This window comes from Cherax quadricarinatus, chromosome 39 (genome assembly GCF_038502225.1).
Source record: "Cherax quadricarinatus isolate ZL_2023a chromosome 39, ASM3850222v1, whole genome shotgun sequence".
In the NCBI taxonomy this organism is placed as follows: Eukaryota; Metazoa; Arthropoda; class Malacostraca; order Decapoda; family Parastacidae; genus Cherax; species Cherax quadricarinatus.
This window is the reverse complement of record NC_091330.1, coordinates 30657161-30670478: the sequence shown is the minus strand read 5'-3', so window position 1 is coordinate 30670478 and position 13318 is coordinate 30657161. Positions and strand designations below refer to the sequence as shown.

The 13318-nt window shown below is 39.3% G+C and overlaps 1 pseudogene; it reads right to left on the bottom strand.

Moving 5' to 3' along the window:
- Positions 1-11166, bottom strand: part of LOC128696239 (glutathione peroxidase-like) — a 42675-nt pseudogene extending 31509 nt beyond the window's left edge.
- Between the last annotated feature and the right edge of the window lie 2152 nt (positions 11167-13318).

Below are 13318 nucleotides of genomic sequence, written 5' to 3'. Positions count from 1 at the left end.
TAGCACCCTTTCCTTTAACTTTAACATCTTTTGTATGTCTAGCCTTGACTGAGCGGCTCCGTACTTTCCCACCCAGTGGCCCACATGCCCTGGTAGCCTTTCCTCCCACTGATACGAAGTTCCCTGGATTTAATGGCAATCTATCTCCCTCTTTACGTACACCGTAAAAGTGTTTTCCCAAGGTGGCTGAGTGTTTGTCACGCCCTACTGGGTTCAGCTTCCCTGGCGGTTCATCGTGTATGCTCGTACTCATTATCACTACTCCCTCAGCTATCATGGGGACACCTTCCCCTTCTGGCGTGGCAGGGAATTCAGGTGGAATCCTGCCGCCTATGATGTGTCCTACTGGGGATCTGTATAAACCAATTGCTTCCCTAAACGTCCGTCGTGTAGACAGGAAGTCATCTATCCGATTGGCTCCCACCAGGATACCTACATTTCTGACTGTGTCAGTGATAATTCCCTGGTCTGCCAGCTTCACGCCAAGGTCTTTCAATCACTTGGCTGCTGCAGCAAGATCTCTTGCTGTAATTGCCGTGGGTAACGACTCTACCACTAATAATGTTTCTGCGATGTCCACCTAATTTAGCTTTGACATCCACCACGTCATAAGATTTGGGTGGGACCTGACTTATAGCCCCTCCCAACATCATACTAACTTTCCTGGTGGCCTTCAACTTTAATTTGGCCACCAACTTCTTTGTTATCGAGGATACTTGTGCTCCCGAGTCAAAGAATAATTAGGTTGTTTCAGACCTGTGCCCATTCACAACCTCTGCCATGACAGTAGGTAGGGCAGCACCTCCGTGATTCTAACTCAGATTAGAGACGTCGCTCCCACTAATCACGCTGGCTACCATTTCAGGCTCGGACTCACTTTCTATCTCTACCTGAGATATATCCCCAGTAGCCTGGGCTTCCCTTAAATTATTGGGACATAGTGCAGTATGGTGCTTACCTTTGCAACAGACTCGAAAGTCACTGAGCTGGGTGTCACAGTCTCTGGCAAAGTGTTCTCCACAACATTTGAAGCAGAATCTCAACTCCTTTAGTCTCTACTGCTCAGTGCTGTATACTCAGAGCAACTCGTGCAATCATGTGTTCGCCTTCGCAGAACACGCATATTCTGGCATGAGTGCCTCTGAGGTTCTGTTAGAGGTTCTTGCCTTAGACACTTCTTTACCATAGTACACTCCAACGTTAGTTGTATGAGCTTTAGACTGATCTCTCGAGATCTTTGAGTGACTGTCTGTGTTTTTATGTGGTGATGGTGGTGACTCTTCTCTCTCACCTATACTCAAATGAGAAACTAGTGGCGTTCCACAAGGATCAGTTTTAGGCCCTCTTTTGTTCATAAATTACAATAATGACTTTGATGAAGGGATTGGGAGTGGCATGAGCAAATTTGCTAATGACACAAAGATAGGCCGTATGATTCATTCTAAGGAGGATAGCAATGAACTCCAGGAGGATTTGGACAAAATGTCCTGGTCTGAAAAATGGCAGATGAAGTTCAATGTGGATAAGTGTAAGGTACTAGTCCTTGGTATTGAAAATAACCCTCGAAGCTATAAACTACGGGAAGTAGAGCTTGATCATACAGAATGTGAAAAAGACTTGGGTGTCATGGTAAGCAGAAACCTGAAGCCAAGACAGCAGTGCCTAAGTGTACGCAACAAGGCTAACAAAATACTTGGATTTATCTCAAGAAGTATAAGTAAGAGAAGTTCAAAAGTTATTTTACAGCTCTATACATCACTAGTGAGGCCTCATTTAGATTATGCTGCTCAGTTTTGGTCTCCTTACTACAGGATGGATATTGACTCATTGGAGAACATACAGAGAAGTATGACTAATATGATTTACTGTTTAAGGAATCTTCCGTAGGAAGATAGACTTAAAGGCTTAAATCTCCACTCTCTGGAGAGACGTAGAATGAGGGGAGATATCACTGAAGTGTATAAGTGGATGATGGGCATAAATAAAGGTGATATTAATAAGAACATAAGAACATAAGAAAGGAGGAACACTGCAGCAGACCTGTTGGCCCATACTAGGCAAGTCCTTTACAATCAATCCCACTAACAAAACATTTACCCAACTAAATTTTCTAAACAACAGACAAAGCCCTACTCCACAAAGGGGGCAGTAAAGCAATAGCAAAGAACTACAGACCGACAGCACTAACATCCCATATAAAAATCTTTGAAAGGGTCCTAAGAAGCAAGATCACCACCCATCTAGATACCCATCAATTACACAACCCAGGGCAACATGGGTTTAGAACAGGTCGCTCCTGTCTGTCTCAACTACTGGATCACTACGACAAGGTCCTAGATGCACTAGAAGACAAAAAGAATGCAGATGTAACATATACAGACTTTGCAAAAGCCTTCGACAAGTGTGACCATGGCGTAATAGCGCACAAAATGCGTGATAAAGGAATAACAAGAGAAGTTGGTAGATGGATCTATAATTTCCTCACAAACAGAACACAAAGAGTAGTAGTCAACAGAGTAAAGTCTGAGGCGGCTACGGTGAAAAGCTCTGTTCCACAAGGCACAGTACTCGCTCCCATCTCGTTTCTCATCCTCATATCTGACATAGACAAGGATGTCAGTCACAGCACCGTGTCTTCCTTTGCAGATGACACCCGAATCTGCATGACAGTGTCTTCCATTGCAGACACTGCACGGCTCCAGGATGACATCAACCAAAATTGCAGACACTGCACGGCTCCAGGATGACATCAACCAAATCTTTCAGTGGGCTACAGAAAACAATATGAAGTTCAACGATGAGAAATTTCAATTACTCTGATATGGTAAACATGAGGAAATTAAAACTTCATCAGAGTACAAAACAAATTCCTTCCACAAATAGAGCAAAAAACCAACGTCAAAGACCTGGGAGTGATCATGTCGGAGGATCTCACCTTCAAGGACCATAACATTGTATCAAGTGCATCTGCTAAAAAAATGAGAGGATGGATAATGAGAACCTTCAAAACTAAGGATGCAAAGCCCATGATGACACTCTGCAGGTCGCTTGTTCTATCTAGGCTTGAATATTGCTGCACACTAACATCACCTTTCAAGGCAGGTGAAATTGCTGACCTAGAAAATGTACAGAGAACCTTCACGGCGCTCATAACAGAGATAAAACACCTCAGTTACCGGAAGCACTTGAAGTTCCTGAACCTTTACTCCCTGGAATGCAGGCGGGAGAGATACATGATTATATACACCTGGAAAATCCTAGAGGGACTAGTACCGAACTTGCACAAGAAAATCACTCACAATGATAGCAAAAGACTTGGCAGACGATGCAACATCCCCCCAATGTCACTAGCACGTTAAGAGACAATACAATAAGTGTCAGGGGCCCTAGACTGTTCAACTGCCTCCCAGCATACATAAGGGGGATTACCAATAGACCCCTGGCTGTCTTCAAGCAGGCACTGGACAAGCACCTATAGTCGGTACCTGACCAGCTGGGCTGTGGCTCGTACGTTGGATTGCGTGCAGCCAGCAGTAACAGCCTGGTTGATCAGGTTCTGATCCACCAGGAGGCCTGGTCAGAGACCGGGCCGCGGAGGCATTGACCCCCGGAACTCTCTCCAGGTAAACTCCAGGTAAACTGCCCAAGAAATAAGCTCTGATAACTCTATCCACCCATATGCAAGTCCCACTCAAATCCATCCCCTCTCACTCACGCATTTATCCAACCTAAATTTGAATCTACCCACGTTTTAGCCTCAATAACCCAACTAGGTAGACTGTTCCACTCATCAACCACCCTATTTCCAAACCAATACTTTCCTATGTCCTTTCTAAATCTAAACTTGTCTAATTTAAATCCATTACTGCGGGTTCTCTCTTGGAGAGATATCCTCAAGACCTTACTAATGTCCCCTTTATTAATACCCATCTTCCACTTATAGACTTCGATCATGTCTCCCCTCATTCTTCGTCTAACAAGTGAATGTAATTTAAGGGTCTTCAATCTCTCTTCATAGGGAAGATTTCTAATGCTATGCATTAATTTGGTCATTCCATGCTGAATGTTTTCTAACGAATTTATGTCCATTCTGCAATATGGAGACCAGAACTGGGCTGCATAATCTATGTGAGGCCTTACTAATGATGTATAAAGCTGTAATATAACTGCTGAACTTCTGTTGCTTACACTTCTTGATATAAATCCCGGTAATCTGTTTGCCTTATTTCATACGCTTAGGCATTGCTGTCTTGGTTTTAGGTTGCTGCTTATCATAACCCCCAAGTCCTTTTCGCAATCTGTATGGCTAAGTTCTACATTGTTTAACTTATAAGTGCTAGGGTTATGGACACTCCCGAGCTTCAGAACCTTGCATTTATCTACATTGAACTGCATCTGCCACTTTTCTGACCAAGAATATAGTTTGTTTAAATCCTCCTGAAGTTCCCTAACATCTACGTTTGAATCAATTATCCTACCTATCTTTGTGTCATCGGCGAATTTGCTCATATCACTACTAATTCCTTCATCAAGATTATTGATATATATTATAAACATCAACGGGCCCAAGATTGATCCCTGTGGAATGCCACTTGTTACAGATCCCCACTCGGATTTAACCCCATTTATGGACACTCTCTGCTTCCTGTCTGTGAGCCATGACTCGATCCATGAGAGCGCTTTTTCCCCAATGCCATGAGCTGCCACTTTCTTTAAGTCTTTGGTGCAGAACTCCATCAAAAGCCTTACTGAAATCTAAGTAAATAATATCAAATTCTTTATCGTGATCAACAGCCTCAGAAGCTATACTGAAGAAAGTTAATAAATTAGTTAGACAAGAACGGCCTCTCGTAAATCCATGCTGAGTATCATTAATCAGATTATGCTTATCCAGATGGCTTCTTATAATCTCATCTATAATTGACTCTAGCAATTGAGGTCAGGCTTATTGGGCGATAATTTGACGGTAATGACTTATCCCCTGATTTAAAAATAGGAATTACATTAGCCATCTTCCACATATCAGACACTACACCTGTTTGAAGAGATAAATTAAAAATATTAGTTAATGGTTCACAGAGTTCCATTTTGCATTCCTTAAGAACCCTTGAAAAAAGCTCAGGTTTCGGCGACTTATTTTGCTTCAGTCGGTCTATCTGCTTCACAACCATTTCACTAGTGACTGTGATGTTACATAATTTATCTTCTTCTAGCTCACTATAAAAATTAATTACTGGGATATTGTTAGTGTTTTCCTGTGTAAAAACCGAGAGAAAATAATTATTTAAAATCGAGCACATTTCGTTCTCTTTGTCAGTAAGATGCCCAGAGTTATTTTTAAGGGGACCTATCTTAACTCTAACTTTTGTTCTATAGACCTGGAAAAAACTTTTTGGGTTAGTTTTCGAATCCCTGGCAACTTTAATTTCATAGTCCCGTTTAGCTTTTCTTATCCCCTTTTTAATGTCCCTATTAATGTCAATATACTGATTCATAAGATGACTCTCACCTCTTTTGATGTGCCTATAAATTCCTTTCTTATGCCCTTAAAGATATTTGAGCCTATTATTCATCCATTTTGGATCATTTCTGTTTGATCTAATTTCTTTATAAGGTATAAATGTTCTTTGGGCAGCATGTATAGTGTTCAGAAAACTGTCATATTGATAGCTCTCTTCGTTACCCCAGTCAACAGATGATAAGTGTTCTCTAAGCCCATCGTAATCTGCTAAGCGAAAATCTGGGATTGTTACTGAGTTGTCCCTACTTTCATACTTCCATTCAATTCTAAATGTAATTGATTTGTGGTCGCTACAACCAAGTTCCTCTGAAATTTCTAAATTATTAACAAGGGATTCATTGTTTGCTAGAACTAAGTCAAGCAGGTTATTTCCCCTTGTAGGTTCTGTCACAAACTGCTTCAAAAAACAATCCTGAACTATTTCTAAGAAGTCGTATGATTCTAAATTCCCAGTCAAGAAATTCAAATCAATATGACTAAAGTTAAAGTCTCCTAGAATTACTACATTATCGTGCCTTGTGGCCTTAACAGTTTCCTCCCATAGTAGTCTCCCTTGGTCCCTATCTAAGTTTGGGGGACGGTATATCACACATAAAATCAATTTTTCATGAAAATTCTATCCAAACAGACTCTGTATGTGTTACATCAGACTTAATACCCGTTTTTATGCAACAGTTCAAGCGATCTCGGACATACAATGCCACCCCACCCCCCTTCCCGATACTTCTATCTACTTGGAACAATTTAAAACCCTGAATGTGACATTCCATAGGCATGTCCCGAGTTTTTGAATTAAACCACGTCTCAATTATGGCAAATACATCAATGTTACCTGCACTAGCAACTAATCTCAACTTGTCCATCTTATTCCTAACACTACGGCTATTAGCATAATATACATATAAAGACCCTCCTTTCTCTTTACCTTTCCTGCTCATTTCTGTTTTTCTACTAAACCTATTCCTTATCACCTAGTGTCACTGGCTTTTTAATATCTACCTCGTTCTGCTTATTACTAGTTCCCCTAGAACTCATAATATTACTACACTGGGACTTCATTGTTTTCCCGCCAAAACCCATACCATTAACTATTCCTAGTTTAAAGTCCTAACAGCTCCCTCCACTGCGTTAGCCATTGCTCCCACCCCAAACCTAGATAAGTGAACCCCATCCCTGGCATACATGTCATTTCTGCCATTGAAGAGGTCCCAGTTGTCAATGAATGTTACCGCATTTTCCTTACAGTATTTGTCCAGCCAGCAATTGACACCAATTGTCCTGCACAACCATTCATTTCCAACTCCTCTCCTTGGCAAAATACCACATATGACAGGGTTCCCACCCTTCCTCCTAATTATTTCTATTGCTGACCTATACCTGCTAATCAGGTCTTCACTCCTACATCTGCCAACATCGTTGCCTCCAGCACTGAGACAGATAATAGGATTGTTCCCATTACCTCTCATGATGTCATCCAGACGGCTAACAATATCCTCCATCCCAGCCCCAGGAAAGCAAACCCTCTGTCTCTTACTTCTGTCCTTTAAGCAGAACGCCCTATCCATATACCTAACTTGGCTATCCCCAACAACAACAATATTCTTGTAATAAAGTTGGTAGAATTACCGACAATATGTAAAGTAAAAGGACACAAGTGCAACTAATGTGAAATTTTATTGTGGCAACGTTTCGCTCTCCAGGAGCTTTATCAAGCCATTATCAAGCTTGATAAAGCTCCTGGAGAGCGAAACATTGCCACAATAAAATGTCACATTAGTTGCACTTGTGTCCTTGTACTTTACAACAATATTCTTACCTTCCTTGGTGTCGTTCGTCGTGACGTTCCCAGTAGTCGACTTACATTCGTCGGGTAGCACAGAGAATGCATTAGATGTTTCCACAACAGTCTCTTTTTTCTTCATCATTTCTACCTTTCCATTCGTCTTCTTGATCGTCAATTTCGCTCCATGCTGTCCAGCCACTGTCCAGTTTCCCTTCTTGACCTGAGGACTCAAAACAGGAGGACTACTACGAATCCTCTTGTTTTCCTCGGTCAATCGCCGAATTTTCCTCGGTCAATCGCCGTTTTTTCCTCGGTTAATCGCCGAGGAAAACACGGCGAGGTACTGATGGTGTCAAACCAGGTAAGAACCAGAAATAATGGATTTAAGTTGGATAAATTTAGATTTAGAAAGGACATAGGTAGGTACTGGTTTTCAGAGTTGTAGATACGTGGAACAATCTTCCCAGTTGGGTGATAGAGGCTAGGATCTTGGACAGCTTTAAAAAGAGATTGGACAAATATATGAGTGGGAGGGGCTGGGTACGGGAGTAAATTTTTGGGTTGCTTTGGGTTGGGATCGTTTTGATAAGGACCTGCCTTGTATGGGCCAGTAGGTCTTCTGCATTGTTCCACCATTCTTATGTTCTTATAAACTGCATTCGTTCAAACCTAAGCAGCAAGTCACCGTAAGTGGGTCATCAACCTAAGTTGGAGGTCTTCTATCGCACTCACCTGGCCGAACTGATTGCATGGGAAGGCCAACACATCGAAATTATTGAAGGATTCTTGCAGCACATTCATGTCATGGTATTGCTCAGCGTAGCCTCAGTAGGTGGCAACATTTACAATCAGTATTACCTATTGAAGAAAAAAATTGTAATACATCAGCTGTATGTCACAAAGGCAGAGTGGCCCCTACTCCTCAAAAATGCACAAATGTATACATATGTACATTTTTGACGAATAGGGGCCACTCTGCCTTTGTGAGATACGGCTGATGTCTTACAAAAAAAAATAGAGAAATTCCAAGAGATTTCATGACCTTTCGCATTATCAAGGAACTGTAAAAATAGAGGATCAACAGGAAGACATATAAGGACGAGACTACACCTCACAGTCACATCACAACACCCGACTCTGTGAAACAAATTATACTCTACCCAAGTATTAAGATTATTTACTTGTCTACTGAACTTAAATTTTTCCCATGGACTTGATACAATTTTCTCAGCCCTTTGAAAATCAAATGGATAGTTAAAATCTCTCACATGAATGAACAGAGCATTAGAATTTTGTCCACTTTTAATGCTATAATTATGTTGTTTTAATCTTAGTTCAAGACTTTTACCAGTTTGACCGTAATTAACTTCATCACATATTTTAATAGGAGTCTTATAGACACATCCATCAGCATTTTGGAAATAAATGGTATAAAATACCGACACAATGGAAATATAAACACAAATGCAGTATAATGTGATCCTTTATTGACTACGTTTCGCCCACACAGTGGGCTTTTTCAAGTCACAAACAGAACTACGCGTTCCTTCCACCCCAGGTAGTTCTGTTTGTGACTTGAAAAAGCCCACTGTGTGGGCGAAACGTAGTCAATAAAGGATCACATTATACTGCATTTGTGTTTATATTTCCATCAGCATTTTGTAGGGAATGTTGTATAAAATTTTTTTATTGTATTAAGATTTTTAAATACAACTTTGATATTAAAATTCTTAAGTAGAATTTTAATATCAAGGTTGGTTGTTCCTCTTTGACATGTAAAAAGTATTTCTGGAAGTTTTAAAGAATTTATCAATTAAGTTTCTTGAGTATTTTACATCATTAACTATTTTATAATTTTTTTGAGATTTCTTCATCTATGAACTCTGGACCACAAATACATAAAGTTCTTAAAAAACACTGACGAGAATACCGACAGTTTAACTCTATCTTGATATGAAGAATAATAGTGTACATAGGAGCAGTTATTTGTAGGTTTTCTGTAAATTTAAAGTTTACAATCATTGTTACCTTTAATAATTAAATCATCTAGAAAAAGTAATGAGTTATTTTATTCGAATTCAACATTAAAATATATAGAATGAGCTAAACTATTTAATTTAACAAGGAAATGGTTTATATCAACATTCTTAGGCATAAGACATAAAATATCATCAACATATCTGAACCATTTAGCTCTATTAGGGAGGACTGTGTTAAGCAATCTTGTTTCAAAATATTCTATGTATAAATTACTCAGAACAGGTGGGAGAGGATTCCCCATTGCCATACCAAACTTCTGACTATAAAACTCGTTATTAAACACAAACTTTGCATCAACAATACAAAGTTCAGTAAGTTTTATGACAGTAGGAACTGGTAACGGTAATGAACAAGTTCTTCAGATAAGAAACTTAATAAATCATCAACTGGAACATTTGTAAACAAGGAAGTAACATCAAAACTTACAATATTGAAATCATTTAAGTCAGTCAAGGTGATTTATTTATCCACTAAATCTATGTTGTTTTCAATATTAAAATTAGAAATTTTTCCAACAATTGGGCTGAAAATATCTCCAGATCATTTAGATAATTTATAGAAAAGTGAACATATGGAGCAAATAATTGATCTGACTGGATTACCCGATTTGTGCATTGTAATGCATATATTGTTTTATATATATTGTTTTATATATATATGCATAATGTTGAGCATTTTATGCATGTTGAATATCATTGGTAATAAGTGAGGAAGCTAAGAAAATTGTGGATATTAAATATTCAGCTTATGTTTTAATTAACTTTTTATATTATCAACAGTGTTTTTTTAGTTGATCTTTGAAATAACATAATAAGTGCAGGAGAACAGAGACCCAGTGAAAATATATCATAGTTGCAAAACTTGCCATTGTATATTCCTCAAATAAGGAACGCATAAAAATTCATATAATAAAGACAAAATGTTTTAAATACGTTTGAAAACCTAAATATGACTCTGACGTTTGTGTTCAGGTTGGAGTCGATGGTGGTGTTAATGGCTTCAGTTATGAGTGAATCATAAATGGATTAGGCATCACCATCCGTAATAAAACCAGCAGTTGTGTGGCTGTTTAATTATCCAATTACTGGCCGTATCGAACTGACTAAGTAACATTACGATTTGTATTAACATTAAAACTGGTTTTATTTTGCTGAAGCTAACGTCAACATTTGTCTTTGTGCCGGAGCGAGCAGTGTTAATTTTTTTTAGTTCTTCCTGCTGTGTATAAACCTTACTCAGCACTCAAATTCTTTACCACATCCCATTAGACGCCAGTCAGAAGCTGTAATTCCATGCTTGTGCATCCAGGGGTTGGTCTTCGGGTCTTGCGATCTACTGTGCGTGTCACTCGTAAGTATTGATGATGTCTGTAGTATTAACAAACAGGACTAAATAATGACTGGTTGCTACCAGATATGAATACCTATCCACTTGGAAAAAAACTTGGTCAGGTATTTGCCTCTTTGCCAGTAGTTATGACCCTTGTGGGTTTAGCACTTAGTTTTTGAATATAATAATAATTTGCTGGTAGTAATGTGATGTCTTCAGAATTATTCTAATTACACTGATTAGTAATAATTAATAAAAAGGTATCAAGCTTAGGTCGTGTGCCGAGGTAATTAGTGGTTAGCTAAATGAGGTGGAGACTCACCTTGCCTTTATAATCAGCTAGTGAGATGTTTTGGCTCTCAAAGAGATCTTCTTCCTCGAAGTCATAGATGCTTCCTCCATCAGACGGATGATGGAAGCACGCCCGTGATGCTACCCGCTCCTGGGCCACAACGCCCAAACTCGCCAAGCTCACTAGCCCCGCCCACAACATCCTGAACAAATCGTTAATATTTATGGACAGAAATACAGTTCAAGCGAAAACAGATATTTAAATATTTAGTAGTAGATGTGTCGGCAGACAAATTGATCAAAGATGAGGTGATTTAGAGATTTCAAGAGGGAAAAATTAAGGAGGGCAACGGAAAGAAAGAAGTTTGTCATTGGATATGAAAGGAATAATGACGTCCCTTCTCAGGTAGCAGTAGAAATATGATTGAGATCAGTGTGTTGCACACACACATATATATATATATATATATATATATATATATATATATATATATATATATATATATATATATATATATATATATATATATATATATATATATATAACAAGTCAGCCGTCTCCCACCGAGGCAGGGTGACCCAAAAAAGAAAGAAAATCGCCAAAAAGAAAATACTTTCATCATTGAACACTTTCACCTCACTCACACATAATCACTGTTTTTGCAGAGGTGCTCAGAACACAACAGTTTAGAAGCATATACGTATGAAGATACACATATCCCTCCAAACTGCCAATATCCCAAACCCCTCCTTTAAAGTGCAGACATTGTACTTCCCATTTCCAGGACTCAAGTCCGGCTATATAAAAATAACCGGTTTCCCTGAATCCCTTCACTAAATATTACCCTGCTCACACTCCAACAGATCGTCAGGTCCCAAATACCATTCGTCTCCATTCACTCCTGTCTAACACGCTTATGCATGCTTGCTGGAAGTCCAAGCCCCTCGCCCACAAAACCTCCTTTACTCCCTCCCTCCAACCTTTTCGAGGACGAGCCCTACCCCGCCTTCCATCCCCTACAGATTTATACGCTCTTCATGTCATTCTACTTTGATCCAGTCTCTCTAAATGACTAAACCACCTCAACAACCCCTCTTCAGCCCTCTGACTAATACTTTCATTAACTCCACACCTTCTCCTAATTTCCACACTCCGAATTTTCTGCATAATATTTACACCACAAATTGCCCTTAGACAGGACATCTCCACTGCCTCCAACCGCCTCCTCGCTGCTGCATTCACAACCCAAGCTTCACACCCATATAAGAGTGTTGGTACTACTATACTTTTTGCCTTCCCTTCTTTGCCTCCATAAAAAATGTTTTTTGTCTCCACATATGCCTCAATGCACCACTCACCTTTTTTCCCTCATCAATTCTATGATTAACCTCATCCTTCATAAATCCATCCTCCGACACGTCAACTCCCAAGTATCTGAAAACATTCACTTCTTCCATACTCCTCCTCCCCAATTTGATATCCAATTTTTCTTTATCTAAATAATTTGATACCCTAATCACCTTACTCTTTTCTATGTTCACTTTCAACTTTCTACCTTTACACACACTCCCAAACTCATCCACTAACCTTTGCAATTTTTCTTTAGAATCTCCCATGAGCATAGTATCATCAGCAAAAAGCAACTGTGTCAATTCCCATTTTGTATTTGATTCCCCATAATTTAATCCCACTCCTCTCCCGAACACCCTAGCATTTACTTCTTTTACAACCCCATCTATAAATATATTAAACAACCATGGTGACATTGCACATCCCTGTCTAAGACCTACTTTTACCGGGAAGTAGTCTCCCTCGCTTCTACACATCCTAACCTGAGTATCCTCATAGTGAGTATCCTCATAAAAACTCTTTGCAGCATTCAGTAACTTACCACCTATTCCATATACTTGCAACATCTGCCGCATTGCTCCCCTATCCACTGTATCATATGCCTTTTCTAAATCCATAAATGCAATAAAAACTTCCCTACCTTTATCTAAATACTGTTCACGTATATGCCTCACTGTAAACACTTTATCTACACATCCCCTACCCACTCTGAAACCTCCTTGCTCATCCACAATCCTACATTCTGTCTTACCTCTAATTCTTTCAATTATAACCCTACCGTGCACTTTTCCTGGTATACTCAGTAAACTTATTCATCTATAATTTTTACAATCTCTTTTGTCCCACTTCCCTTTATATAAAGGGACTATACATGCTCTCTGCCAATCCCTAGGTACCTTCCCCTCTTTCATACATTTATTAAACAAAAATACCAACAACTCCAACATTATATCCCTCCTGCTTTTAACATTTCTGTCATGATCCTGTCAGTTCCAGCTGCTTT